The 13,873-nt window shown below is 33.5% G+C and overlaps 1 protein-coding gene across 3 annotated transcripts in view; it reads right to left on the bottom strand.

Moving 5' to 3' along the window:
* LOC126920004 (fasciclin-1) overlaps positions 1 to 13,873 on the bottom strand; it is a 382,295-nt gene that overhangs the window by 337,944 nt on the left and 30,478 nt on the right. The gene's annotated exons all lie outside the window — the stretch shown is intronic.

A 13,873-nucleotide genomic window follows, 5' to 3' on the forward strand; every position in this document is an offset into this window, starting at 1 on the left:
GACCCTTATAACTTAGCTTGTAAGGTAAATATCAGTATGAAAACTCTCATAACACATAAATTTTCTGAACCTTCTATGGGATAAAGAGAAGTAGATCGTTTCGCCAAAACTCGCCATCTTTATGTTGTTTAAGAGGCCAACGGTAGCAACAGCGTGGTTGGTGGTTTGCGGCAGCTATTTCGAAAATGTCAACATAAATCGAAGAAGGAAGAATGAAACGGGATTTCGCCCGCATCGACTATGTACATAATATTCCCAAACGTTCCACCGGAGATTTACACGGTGGATAAAATTTGTTCATTATGCATCGTGGAGGTGAAGCTGACTGAAAACATTTTTTTTTTTTCTTGAAGTTACGTTAGGAGCTTTGGTAGAATTGCGGGAAACTGCCAGAACATATTTCATAGATGATATCGTTGAATTACAAATCGATTCACGGTTTTGAAAAAATCTGAACACTCTGGATTTGAACGAAATTTGTTAAACGAAGCTTGATAATGCATTTGCATTGAAAAGAAATATTGTTTCTTCGAAGTTTCAATTCGATGTTAATAATTAAATCTTTCCCTGCCGTCGGTTATCAATTAGACGAACTAAAGTAAAAGAAATTTCCTATAAATTTTGGGTACTAAATGTTTGAAATAATATTATAAAATATGAAAGATTGATTATTGGCCGAATAGTCAGAATATTTATGTGATTTCTTTATACACGCAAGTTTAAAAGAGGGAAAAATGAATAATGAATCTATTATAGTATTTGAGGCATTATAGAATGATACAGTAACGTATAATAATTTTATGTTACAATAAAAGTTTTATATATACATTAAACTCGATTTAAATTAGTCGCCTATCTACATATGTGTTTGGAATTACGAAGTAAAGTATTACTCTCATCAGAAGCTAACAATACACTGGCAAATAAATCTCGTTCCACTTGTAAACAATCGTATGCTAAAATATGTATATTTATATTTACACATAAAATATTTGTGAGTGGCTACGTCACGTAATAAACAGGCAAGTAAATTTTGGATGAATGGATTAAAATAATAAAATAAAATAGCAAATGGGAAGTATTAGAATACACAAAGGATAAACACGAGAACTTGAAATCTCCTCTTTAATAAAATATCGTATTAAAATATGTTAAAGTCGATGTAACGTAAGGAAAATGCTTGGTCGTGTTCATTTGAATAAAAACGAGATAAAAAGCATTGCAGCTACGCTGATATATATTTTAACAAGCACGCGGACATAAATTCTGTATCGCAATAGGCGCCTGCGAAGATCTGACACAATTCATCGCACACACTCTTAGCGTGTTGCATGTTTCATTTGCAAATGAACATTGTATCGAGTCTGAAGCAAGGAAACGAAACGCCTCTGAATATTGTGCGCTTGTAATTATCCGTGATATATTTTGCTAGTCGCTTGTTATCTGTCCGTCTAACAACGCAACTCGTGTTTCGTTTTCTGCTGGTAGGCGATGTTCCCACAAACAGGAAAAGTATTTCATGAAAAATGTTTCTGGAAATTAGTTTTCTGAAATGCCTGGTTGCTTTGTTCTTTTTCGTTCGCGTTGTTTAGCTGGTTTTTGAAATTATTATATTCAAATTCTCAACGAAATTATTTGGCTTGCAAGAGACAACAGAATTGTAGAATTGACCTTTTAAATAATTTCAAGAATTTATTACTCGCTGAGTTGTAGTCTTAAATAAAACTGATTCCATGTTCAAACGTTTTCGTTATTCGCTGCCAGTTTGCTAAAAATTCTAGTATATATATTACGAATCTTTGCGTACACATAATATATAAATATAAGGATCAGTAGTTTGCTATTTATGAATTAATAATCTTTGTCAAAATGATGGAGTTGAAGTTCAGTTGTTTTAAATTTCAACGTACTTATCGGTTCTTTTTTATAGGTTTCAAGATACGCGCCTTATATCGTGCGTACACTGTGTATCTGCCATCTGCGTTTTTTAAAGGATTGTAGTCGTAAAATGCATGTTTCCCGTGCCGTAAAAAATGTTCATTTACAAAACATGGTGAAACGAATATATTAGAAAGGGCCCATTTTTTAAATAAAATAAATAAATTCTCTGCGACATTACACGTTACTTACGTTGTTTTGATGTTATAAAAAGCAAAGAGATACGCCCAAAGATATAGAACGTTGATTCTAAAACGAGCTAAATATTAAGAAAATTTATAATAAAAATATCAGAACTTCAATATTGTACGATTTTCTTGTACAACTCAAATGTTCAAGAAAATCACTGGAAACATAAATACGCTAGAGTATTAGTGCATTGTAAATGTAGTTTCAAGACAAACATATTATTTAAAGAATCTTGAGAAGAAACTGTAACAGGGTCATTTAAGAATTTGTAAATTCTGCAACTGATAATTTGCATAAATTTGGGATAACGAAACTAGTTATTCATTAATCCATTAAGAATCAAACAATGATCTGTCACGATGTTACAGATATTTTGATTTCATGAAATTTCGCAAAATTGTAGAATCAAGGTAAAGGAAATACTACAAAAATATTAAGCAAATCCTTGGGATGATCTCTCGTAGCCGTAATATTAAAAATAGGATTTCTGTGATGTAAATTGACTGAGAAAAATTACAGATGAAACGTTGTGTCAACAAGATGTCAGCATTCCCTTAATGAACTGGCAAAGAGCCATTGAACTACGTGGAAATCATTTTGATTAAAATTGTATTTAAGAAAAAACGATATTTTATACGTATCGACCTAACACGATTAATTACACTGGATCATCGCTTGATATTATCAATCACTAGACATAAATTCTGTGAAACGTTGAATTTATTAACAATGTTTAAAGTTTAAAGCAATCGAGACTCATACGTGGACGATTCGCCAGTACTTGCTAGTACCTTGAACGGCGTTTCAAAGTTTCAAACGTTTGAGTTGGAGATTAATTTGCACAACTGAACACTGATCAACACCGAAAAACGTAGTAAATATTTGCCTCGTGCTCCGTTGAATATCCGGCTTCCTACGTCAAAAGTAACCTACTATATTCATGAATCATAGACGTACTCTCAACATCCTCTCCGTCGCCGCTCAAAAGTGCCTCCCCTAAAATGTAAGATTCGATGCACTTGCACCGCCGACATGTCGGCTCTATATAAAATCCACGTACCATATAGCTAGAATAACGTTTCTTTACGATATTTGTGATATTCCTGATTGACTATACTTTGATAAGCGTAAGGAAACACGTGTTTCCACGATATAGACACGCTGCCGCCGCTTTATGGTGTTTACACTGATTTCCGTCGACGACAGATCCATGGTAAATATTATTAAAACGAGCTTGCGGGAGAACCTGGGAGAAGAGTGGTGTACATATGTTCAGGGGCTGCGTAAACGTTATCTGGTGTAACATAATAAACTATCGTTGCCTCTTCCAATGCTTTGCAAGGGAATTGATAAAGTTTCAAAACTGTGATTTGGAAACTTGCACGGTGGTCTAATGGTAACTGGTAGTACAATTGGGTACAAGGTGAATTCACTGAGTACAGGCAGGGAAAATAAGTCGAAAGTATGGAACAAAATGTTTTCATACGGTGCGTTGTTTCTGAGGAAATCAAGTTTGAAAATTTATCGAGTATACTTAAATTTGGTCAAATATCGACTAAGTACGAGTACGTTTAATCCCTCGTTTTCAAGCAAATGAAGTTTGTATATGTTTAGGTAAGAATTGGCCTGATACAGGCGCGTGATACATTTTCAAATTTACTTTTCTCGAAAACAAAGTATCTTGTGAAAAAGTCTCATTCTACATTTTTTATTTATTTTCATATGTAGCGTAACTTCTTTCCATTATTTGCTCTTCTTCGTGACTCGTCTTACGAGAAAATATTATTCAAGTACACAATTGTTCTGCCAGTTACGGACCACCCAGTATATGATGCACGTTTATCACAGGAGATAAGAAGATAGAAGAAAGATAATGAAAGATAACTTCAAGGGATTTAGAAATTTTTGAATGATTCATTTCACGGATGTATGTATAATAACTTGCTAGTTATATATATGGTGTACGTTTATCACAAGAATGTATGAAATATAGCCTTGGAAGATTTACACATTTTTTCATGATTTATTTTATGGATGATATATGTACATATATTTTTTAAAGATTTGACAGACTTTCAAAACTATGTTTCTAGACGCAATAAATCACGTAGAATTACGTGATTTATATTTACCATAAGAATATATGAAACATTTGCGAATGAAAAAATAATGCTATTAATCTAATCTGTAACAGTTAATTTAAATAAATGCTCAAATCATAGGAATTTATTTTACGGATGTTTCATAAATACATTAACGTCGGTGTTGCCGTTTTCTTAATCATAATAATAATTTCCATTTTATACTTCTGTCTTGCACAAATTGTTTGTTGTTTACAGGAACGCAACTTGTAATGCTTTAAATGATACACTCAGCATTAACCATCGAGGGAATTAAATAAATCCGATGCACTTTTGTGCACCATGTATACTACGAATGTTTGTAATGCTTTCAAATTAAACATGGAATGGATGAACGTCTATTTCATTCGGCCAAAGAATCTAGGGAATTTAATTTTCTTTTTATCTTTAATACATTTTATTTAATTCGATGGTTTTTACTCAATAAAATTATCCCTTTAGAAAATGTACGGGTCATTCCTTTTTCCCTTTTCTTCTCTTTTTTTATTTTTTTATTTTTTTATTAAAGAATTACAAAATTAGGAAGTTATGCCTATGAATCATAACAGACAGTTCAATCAAGAAGAACATGATTTTGCATAACAAAACAAGCATAGAATATTGAACAGAATTTTCTGATGCAGAATTTCATATTCGAGAAAATCGATTTAATAATTCAGCGGCTATGTATGCACGTGGCAAACAAAGAAGCGGTACAATCGTGTTATCGACATCGCTCAAATTACCTGTATACTCTGTACAATAATATATAGCACTGCAATAGAGTATACGATCTGAAATTATGCTAGAAAACCGTACCCAAAATTTACTCTCACATACATTCTCTGTGTATCGTTTTATTTAATGATGTTATACAAATAAGCCGTTTATTAACTTAACTGCGTTTAACTTTATCGCTCCGGACTTAATTAATTTTTAGTTATTATTAGCTATGTCAATTATATATACTTCAATTTTATATATTGGAATTAAATATAACTTTTAAATATATCTGTATATCAAAACATGAAGCTAATATGATATTAGATAGAATAATAAATTTTGACGGAAAATAATTTTTCAAAAGAAAATATGAATTATAACCAAGCTTCGATAATACTTACAATTAGCAATAGCTGGTAACAAATAATTTTCTTATAAGTAAGCCGCTTTACACAGTTGTATACGGATATAACAAAGTTTACACAATGCACAAAATCCGAGATAAATCAATGGCTCGGATATTATGTCGTCTCCCTATAAATTCCCAGTTTCATGAATCTCACTATAAACTAAAATTCCTATGGTACAGTAGAACAACGAATGTTCAAACTAGAGAAAGGGACAGGTGTATACGCATATGACTTGGTCCGATAAATTTCTAATATTATGCCTGTTCCATTATTCAGATACAATTGTTGCTACACCTGAAGCATGAAAATTCGTGATTCTATATATTCTTGTAATAATATCAAATAACATTCGGAATTGTACAATATACAGAACTTAAATAATTCTCGTCTCATTTAAAACATGTACATATATTCATTTTACAGAGAAATTTGGAGAGATTTATAAAACCATAGGTTTAATACGATCAGACAAAGTGACAGAATTATCTGAAATATCCAAAAATTATAAAATTACAAAATGTCAGAGTTTTGCGGAATTATACAATTCTGAAGTTCTTGAAAATTATAGGATTCCAATGTTTCCCAAAATTATAAAATTCCAATTTTCTCAAAAATTATCAAATTCCACACTGCTCCAAAATTATAAAATGATTATACGTACTTGCAGAGACGATGACTCTTTTAACTATTCAATCTGTTACGAGGCAATCGAGGGTACTTCAAATACCAGTTACGTGCAAAAGGCAGAAAGTACACTCGATAGCTTTGATAGCTTAATAACACGTAGACTCTACAATATTTCAGATACTACGTGTTTCAATATTTCAGATACTGCATAAATCGAGCGATAGACACATATTCTTTTGCTGTCAACCGAGCTTTAACAACCCGTCTTTAAGATAATTACAGAATATATGATTTTCAAACTTGTCACACAAATAGACAGTACGGTGGCATGTAAATTGTCAGGCGTAGAAAAAGGGAAGTACAGTGTTTCTTCCAATTTCTATATGTTCTGGTTAACGAGAAGGAAAGGAGCTCGCACACTCCACGTGCTGCAAATGTACCATTTTCTCACAATAAATTCAACGACACCCTTAGAACCAAAGGAAAAGACAAAATCAATAAGTCAAATAAACGACGTAATAATAAAATATATACGAAATTAACAGTAAAAGCCGACATCCCGTTACGAGAAACATTAAGCTGAACCATTGAAAGCATCGTTTACCCGGAACCCACTCAGCTAATACATCTTGCCAACGTCGTTTTTCGAAAGAGTATAACCCCATAACGATCGACCTACTTTTGTCCAGAATCACTTGGCAACCGTCTAGCTTAGCAGGAAGGAACATCCAACCCGGGAACACGGATGAGGGCGTCTTCTGGATGATTTTCGACAAGGATACTCTCCCAACATAGCAAACCTTCTCTTCACGTGTGTGTCTCTACCTGACTCCAAACCGCACCTGATTTCTGCGGTCACGATCCTTCTCGAATTTCCTTTTATTCGTTTCTGGTTCGGGTTTTTCGATCGTTATTCGACTCCTAGCCTCTTTCGGCAATCCTTTCTCAACGAGTAAAAAAGAGCAGACAGCCGTAAACAAAACTACAGCTACTGGGTAACTTTCCAGCTTTCGACTGGTTCAGACTCGAATATCGAACGTTAGACTTTTCGGACGATCGACACGTCGTGTCTCAATGGTCTCGTAAAAGTGGGTTATACATAAAACAGGGACCAACGAACGTTAGACTAGTCAAACTAGTTCGGACTAGCCGTGGTATAATGCTCGTCGATTCGCTGCACACGACCCACATCCAACTGACGGGAATTTTTCGCGGTTACCTCACCTTCGTACGAGCATCACACGAAGGCTTTATAGGCGCTTTGTATTCGATGGCCAGAGTTATGTTTCTTGACCGTCAGGGATAAAGCGGGCTTCGTATCCATCGATTATGGAACGAGCTATGTGCATGGTACGTGCGACCGACTTTGTAACTTATACATAGTTTGGTTACGTAAGGAAATAATTTATGGTAAGGAAATTATACGAAGCAACGTGGTGTAGTATCGCACGACGTAGGATTTTCAGGAATTGAAATAGGATTAAACAAATTTGCTTGTTCCGTTTCCTCTCATTTTAGTCTTTGGCCGTTTTGATTCAATAATTCTTGATGCTTTTATGATTATTCATAAATTTCTTCATTTAAACCATTGAGAGGACACTTTGGAGAACTCGTTAAAGGAAGTAGGAATTAGATAACATGAATAACGTGAAACCGCGAAATCAAGAATTCCGTTGATTTAAATTCAAGAAATGCAAATTTCCAATTACTTAGATTCCAGGAATAGGGATTTTCTTAGCATTTTAAAAAATGAATAGAATTAAAGATGAGTTTCCGATAGAAATGGGAAGGCAATGTTCGGTTATCTGTTAAACGCTATGAACTTTCAACGTTTACCAGGTTTTTAAAACCTGCAGGTAAAGTGTACGGTAAAAACTAAAACTAAGGCCGAGATAAATTATTCGAGCACTCGTGATTGTTTCAAAGATAAATGTCCTAAAATCGGATCAAAAGCGTAGAATAAATCTTTCTCACTCGAGACTTGCTTCTATTCATTGCGTATACGTGCAAGTGCATGCCGGGGTCTATCTGTTTCTCGCATTTCTTATTTTTCATGGCAATAAATAACGATTAACGTAAAATTTCTGGTTATTAGTTCAATTATGTTTCTTAAGAACGAAGCAATAGATATAAATGGCTTTAGTCTGGTCTGGTCCAATCGTAGTACCGTGTTTGATATAATCTCACCAATTTCCGCTGTGCATTCTTGATTAGCGCAATATCTTGTACTTTTGAACAAGGACAAAGCCAAAACCCATTCTCGATGATGATTCGGAAACAGGGCAAATTATCGCGCTCTGGTTATATTACAGAGGTTCGGTTGGCAAAGACATCAAACTTATTAACGGCGTTTTAATGAAGTGTTACCAGTGGAAGAGGAGTAGTTTACATAAACTATAACGCTTTGAAGTTGAGCGTCAGAGCACAGAAAGGCGAAACTAAGGAGGAATTAAAGTTTGAAATGTATAAAGCTTGTTATTTATTAGAATTAAACGCAAACAATTAACTAAGAATAATTGCGACGTCGTATAGAGATAATCGATATCTTTTTTAGAATTAAGCCAGTAGAGGCATTTTCGTGTTCAGGGGACGTTCGAATGATTCTCAAAATAATTCGTTAATTTCTCAGTAATGGAAAATTTATTTTCTATACATTTTTAATTTTCTAATAATCTTCTCATTTTTTACAGATTAAGATAATTAATAATAATTAAGATAATAAATGCAAATCACATAAAATTTATCGAATCAAGAAAATCTCAACTCAACAGATATAGACGTATCGCAGTTATAATAAGTATTTGTGTATCTAATATCTTTTTTTCTCTTTTATTTCTATGTTGTCCCTCTTCTCTCGCATTACTATGGGATTAACAAATAAATTAATCTATTTGTGTTGAGAGTCAATAATTGTAAGCTTTCCATAAACGAAGTTAAATATTTAAGTAAATTAACCGCTATAGAAACAGCGGTAATAATAATTTAACCAGATAACACAGGTCAGGGCGTGAAACTTTGGCTTCATTGTTTGGTTTCTCTACCCGACGATCGATTTGTGAGATTTACTCGCAAAGCATAGAATCTCGACAAGTTGTCCCTAAGTAAAGGTATATATTCAAGCGCTTAAAAGCGCTGTCGACTTCTTGAATACGCTTCCAAAAACACATAACAAAGAAAATCATCGATCATTCTAATCGTTCTTAATATACGTGATCTTTTACTTCAATTATATATTAAAGTTTTCCTTAAAACATTAAAATATCCCGGTTGGTTGAAATGAGTGTAAAATTAGACCATAAACATACGAAGAAGATATCACATCAAAAGAAAATAAACGTAAAACACATATAAAAAGAATAATGGAAATTAAGATCTCTTGAAACACAAATTATTACATAGAATATTATAACACGACCGAAGAAAATTTATTCTAACAATAAATATTAATATAGTTCCCTTTATTCAGAGCTATGTTTCTCTTAAAATCGCAGCTTTCGATATTCAAGCTTTTGTCATTCGTAACATAATCAATCACTTATAAGTAATGCATCAATGCTAAAATTCCGGGATACCAAATTGGAAATAAAAGCGAGAGATAGTTGGCGATTAAAATAAGCGAAAAATCGCGCCGGTTAAATTACTGACGAAGATGCATCGCGTTCATCCTAACAATCTCATTTCCTTCGAGTGATTAAAGCCGACCTATTTCAAGAGTAGAAACGATAAAAACGTTTATTCGAAACGAAAAGCCGTGGCCCGTAAACAGATGGTAAATAGGGTCGATTCACAATTTACTCGAAAGCATTTAAGAGGATAAAAGAGTATGACCACGATTGGAAGCGGAATTGAAGGTGTGCTTAACGTTCCGTTAATTTTATTGATAACGTTACGTAATCGACCATTGTTAAATAAAATGACGAAAGGTACGTTAATAATCCTCATAAAGCTTTTGATAAGGGGCTGAACATAATCGTATTACGTTTACAATAATTGGAAACGAGCGATGCGACGCCAGCGTGCTTGCTGCACAGGAAATAATATTTTATTACAATTAAAGAACACGTTGGCTGAACTTTTGACGCGTACCATGAAATATTAATTGGCAAATAAATTACACGGATCGTTGCAACGCGAATCTCCGACCATTGTACACTGGTTTTATTCTCTCGGTAAAAGAAAATGAATTTTACTGAAGTGAAACATTAAAAGACTCGCAATTTGTTGTTCTTTGCATATATTAACGAGAGAAATTATAGGGTCACGTAACAAATTATGCCATATCTCATTAAGATGATCTGCATTCTAACGTGGTAAATATACACGCGGAATATTAAACAGCACATATGAGATATTATTAAATTTGAGATTAAAAAATATATATTTATTATTATTATTATATTATTATTATCCAGATCGAAAAAGAAATATATATATATTTTGTATTAATCTCAAATTTAATAATAACTCGAGTGTCCTGTTTAATATTATATAATATATATTATATATATATTAAAATATACGTTCGACTGCAGTAGACTTTTTAGTTCAAGTTTTGCTCTGCTATTTACCTTTCTATGGGAAGAAAAAAGTTTAGAAAACGAGAGGAAGAAGAATGAAGAATATATTATAGATAAATCTTCCCTGTTCGTAATCTAGTACAGATACATCATCATCCCGATCAAATAAAGAAAACACAGTCAAATTATCAAGTCAATTATCCATCGAATTTTAACGATATCTCAATGAATTATTAACGTTTAAGATAATTTAACGAGTTATTAACATTCCATAAACACAAAGAATATCCGATTCACAAGAACAAATATTCGATTATCATCGACCTATTACCGAAGCTCACCATCATCCTGCGTGATTTTCCATCACGAGAAAAATCACCAACGTGACAAAAATTAAAATCCTGAAAAGCCAGAGTATACAAAAGGAGAATCGAAAAGGAAGAGCTTGCGCACGCTGATTGAGAGATTGAGAGGAAGCTCTTAGTCTCTGGGCGATCGAATGGAAGCTTCGCGTTGAACTGACATGGCACCTAAGGAAAAGCTGGCAAGAGCTAAAATAAGCGGCGACGTAAAAAAGCTGCATAAGAGCGCGCAAGAACGTGGAACAGAAGAGGAAACTTGGAATATCGTACAACTAAAAATGATACGCACGAAAAGAAAAATCTGCCTTCGCAGGTTACATAGTCGACCGTAATGGAGTATGCAGTCGCGAAAGAGTGCTTTTGTCGTGAACACGTAATGAATGCGGTAGCTGCGATAAGATCTTGGTGATTCCACCAAGAGAAACACGTTTGTGCCAGTGGAACGAGGTTTTGGCGCTTGCCAAATGTCTGGTATCAATTTCGAGGAAAGTTTGCGGAGATTTGTCGAGCAATCAAAAGTAGAGGGGTGGGCTGTTTCTTCTCCTTCCGAGTTTGAGGGATAAAACTACCCTCTCGAGTTTGATCCCTTTGATGCGATCTTGGAAACTGTTAGCTACACTCGGGAAGGTTTTAATGGGATATGAAGGTGTTAGAAGTGAAACAATTCCATCTCTCGACCCTTTCGTGTCTTTTCTTCTCGAGATATTAATCATAGAAAATTTCGAAAAATTGTACAATATCTTATAATTACGTGAGAAACTTCAAACTTCTTCAGGTTGAAATTATTACAATTTTTTAAATTCTGCTTTTGTTTTGCTTTCAGTTAATATCTCTTTAAAGTTCTCAGTAGGATTCGGAAAATCTATTATTGAAAAATTAATGTTAAAATTGAATCTCAGAATTTCAGAAAATTCGCTAGCTTACCAAATATTATTATGGTTCAAATAGCCACTCATTCAAATAAACGAAAAAAGAAAAGAAATAGAAATGGTACTGTACCTCATATTATCACTTTAGTTGCTCGACAAAGAGGATATTACGATTAAATAAAATAAAAAGGAACACAAAAAGGTAAATTCTTCGGCCATATAATAATCTTACTTTAAGTCTTTGATGTATAAAGAACGAAGAACATTTTTACAGTACTGGTACTACAAAATATTCAAACTGAGTTTCTCTTCTTTGTGTTTAACGATTAAATTTACTATCTTTTTACTGCACGACAGTAAATTAGGAATGGAAGAGTTGCATCTGTTCTGAAAGAGTTAAATGCTAAACATCAACTGATCAAAATGATACAAAATGAACAAGAATTTAACAAATAACTTTCATCATTTTTCTTACATTCCAAGTTATTATAGTTCAACTAAAAAACGAAATTAAGTAAAGTGCTTCTGACTTCAGTCCACCAGTTTGTTTTTATATTTATAGCATATATATATATGCACGCAACTATAGTTAATTAATAGTAAAGAATCGTTAATTTACAATATCGACTGCTGCGTATTATCCTTTTTCACATGGGAAATCATCGATTTTATATGTGTAACGTATGAGCATATTATTAATTATCGATTCGTATGCAGTATCGGTATTAAAATAAGAATAACTGCAATTGATTGTAAATAATCGAGAGTATACGTAGCTCTCTCACGAACGTAAAAATATCAATAGCTTGGAAAATAATTACAAGAATGGTTCTTCTTCGATTTCCCATCGAACATTTCCATTGATGCATCAAATATTCTTCTTCCCGAAAAACTATAAAACATTCGTCTAAAAAACTTTTGCATCCGGCTGGGTTCTCAAAGTAGCATCAGAGGCATGAAACTTCCGAGGATAGTTTTATCCTTTAAACTTGAGTTAGTGCAGGTAAAAAAAATACGTGTCTCTCTCGCTTCTGGCTGGTTTATAAATTTTAAAAGTTTCACGGAGAATCGGTAGTAGACATTTTGGACGCTTGAATGTAAAATAATTTAGTAAGTTCCTAATTTGTTTATCATACAGTAACGTCTGTCTTAATCGACCAATAACTTCCAACAACTCGTGCAAAGGAGAATTCCAAATGAAACAACCTTAATTTCTTTGTTATTTATTGAACCTTTCGTTGGTCAATATATGTATTCGTTAACAATCTGTAGACAAACTGGATATTACCTCCTAATTATAATCTAATTTTTTTACTGTTCGAGATATTCAAAAAATCTATAATCTACAAATCGTGTGGGATCATGCAGGCTTTTATACATTTTTGGGTAATTTAAATGTACAAAAATAATACTAGATTTCATTATATGCAAGATGACGAATCACCGTGAGAAAGGTGTCATTCTTTAGAGCATCCACCGAGAAATGTAACGATATTAATTATCTGTGCGGAAACTGCAGGAATTTTGAAAACAAATTTTAGTCAGCTTGTCGAAAGACTACTTTACTTTTTCTCTGACTTCGATGATCTTGGAATATGTTGTGAAGCTCAACATTTTGAACAACTTCCTCTTATACGCATAACCGGTGGTCGGCTTTAGTTTTTTACAGGCACAAATCTCTGTGACATGGTCAGCCAGCATTGCATTGTCGCAGTCGCAATACAACCAAGTTCGTTGCCTGTTGAGAAAGAATTTTTTACGATACTTTAAAGTGTTTATCGTTGACATTTCCCGTGCCATGTGGTCCCTAAGGTTGCAAAGCTGCTATTTCTTCATTTTTCGAGCTCCGTCCAAACATTAGAATTTCTTCTTTCCTACGTGTCCTTTACCTTTTATCAAGTAATTGCGATTTAACGAATTTATTCAATTATTCTTTAAAGTAATTAAGCAGATGCCGGGTAACTAAGGTCGACCGGAAGTTGTATGTACAGGGAAAGGTTGTTCGAAATGAGTTGAGCTTTTACAAGATACTTCGACATCATTGAAATCGGAGAGGAAGTAAAACTTTCACAACTTTACCAAAATTTCTTTTTATCTATCCATCACGTTGCGTATAAT

Source organism: Bombus affinis, chromosome 9, assembly GCF_024516045.1.
Source record: "Bombus affinis isolate iyBomAffi1 chromosome 9, iyBomAffi1.2, whole genome shotgun sequence".
Classification (NCBI taxonomy): Eukaryota; Metazoa; Arthropoda; class Insecta; order Hymenoptera; family Apidae; genus Bombus; species Bombus affinis.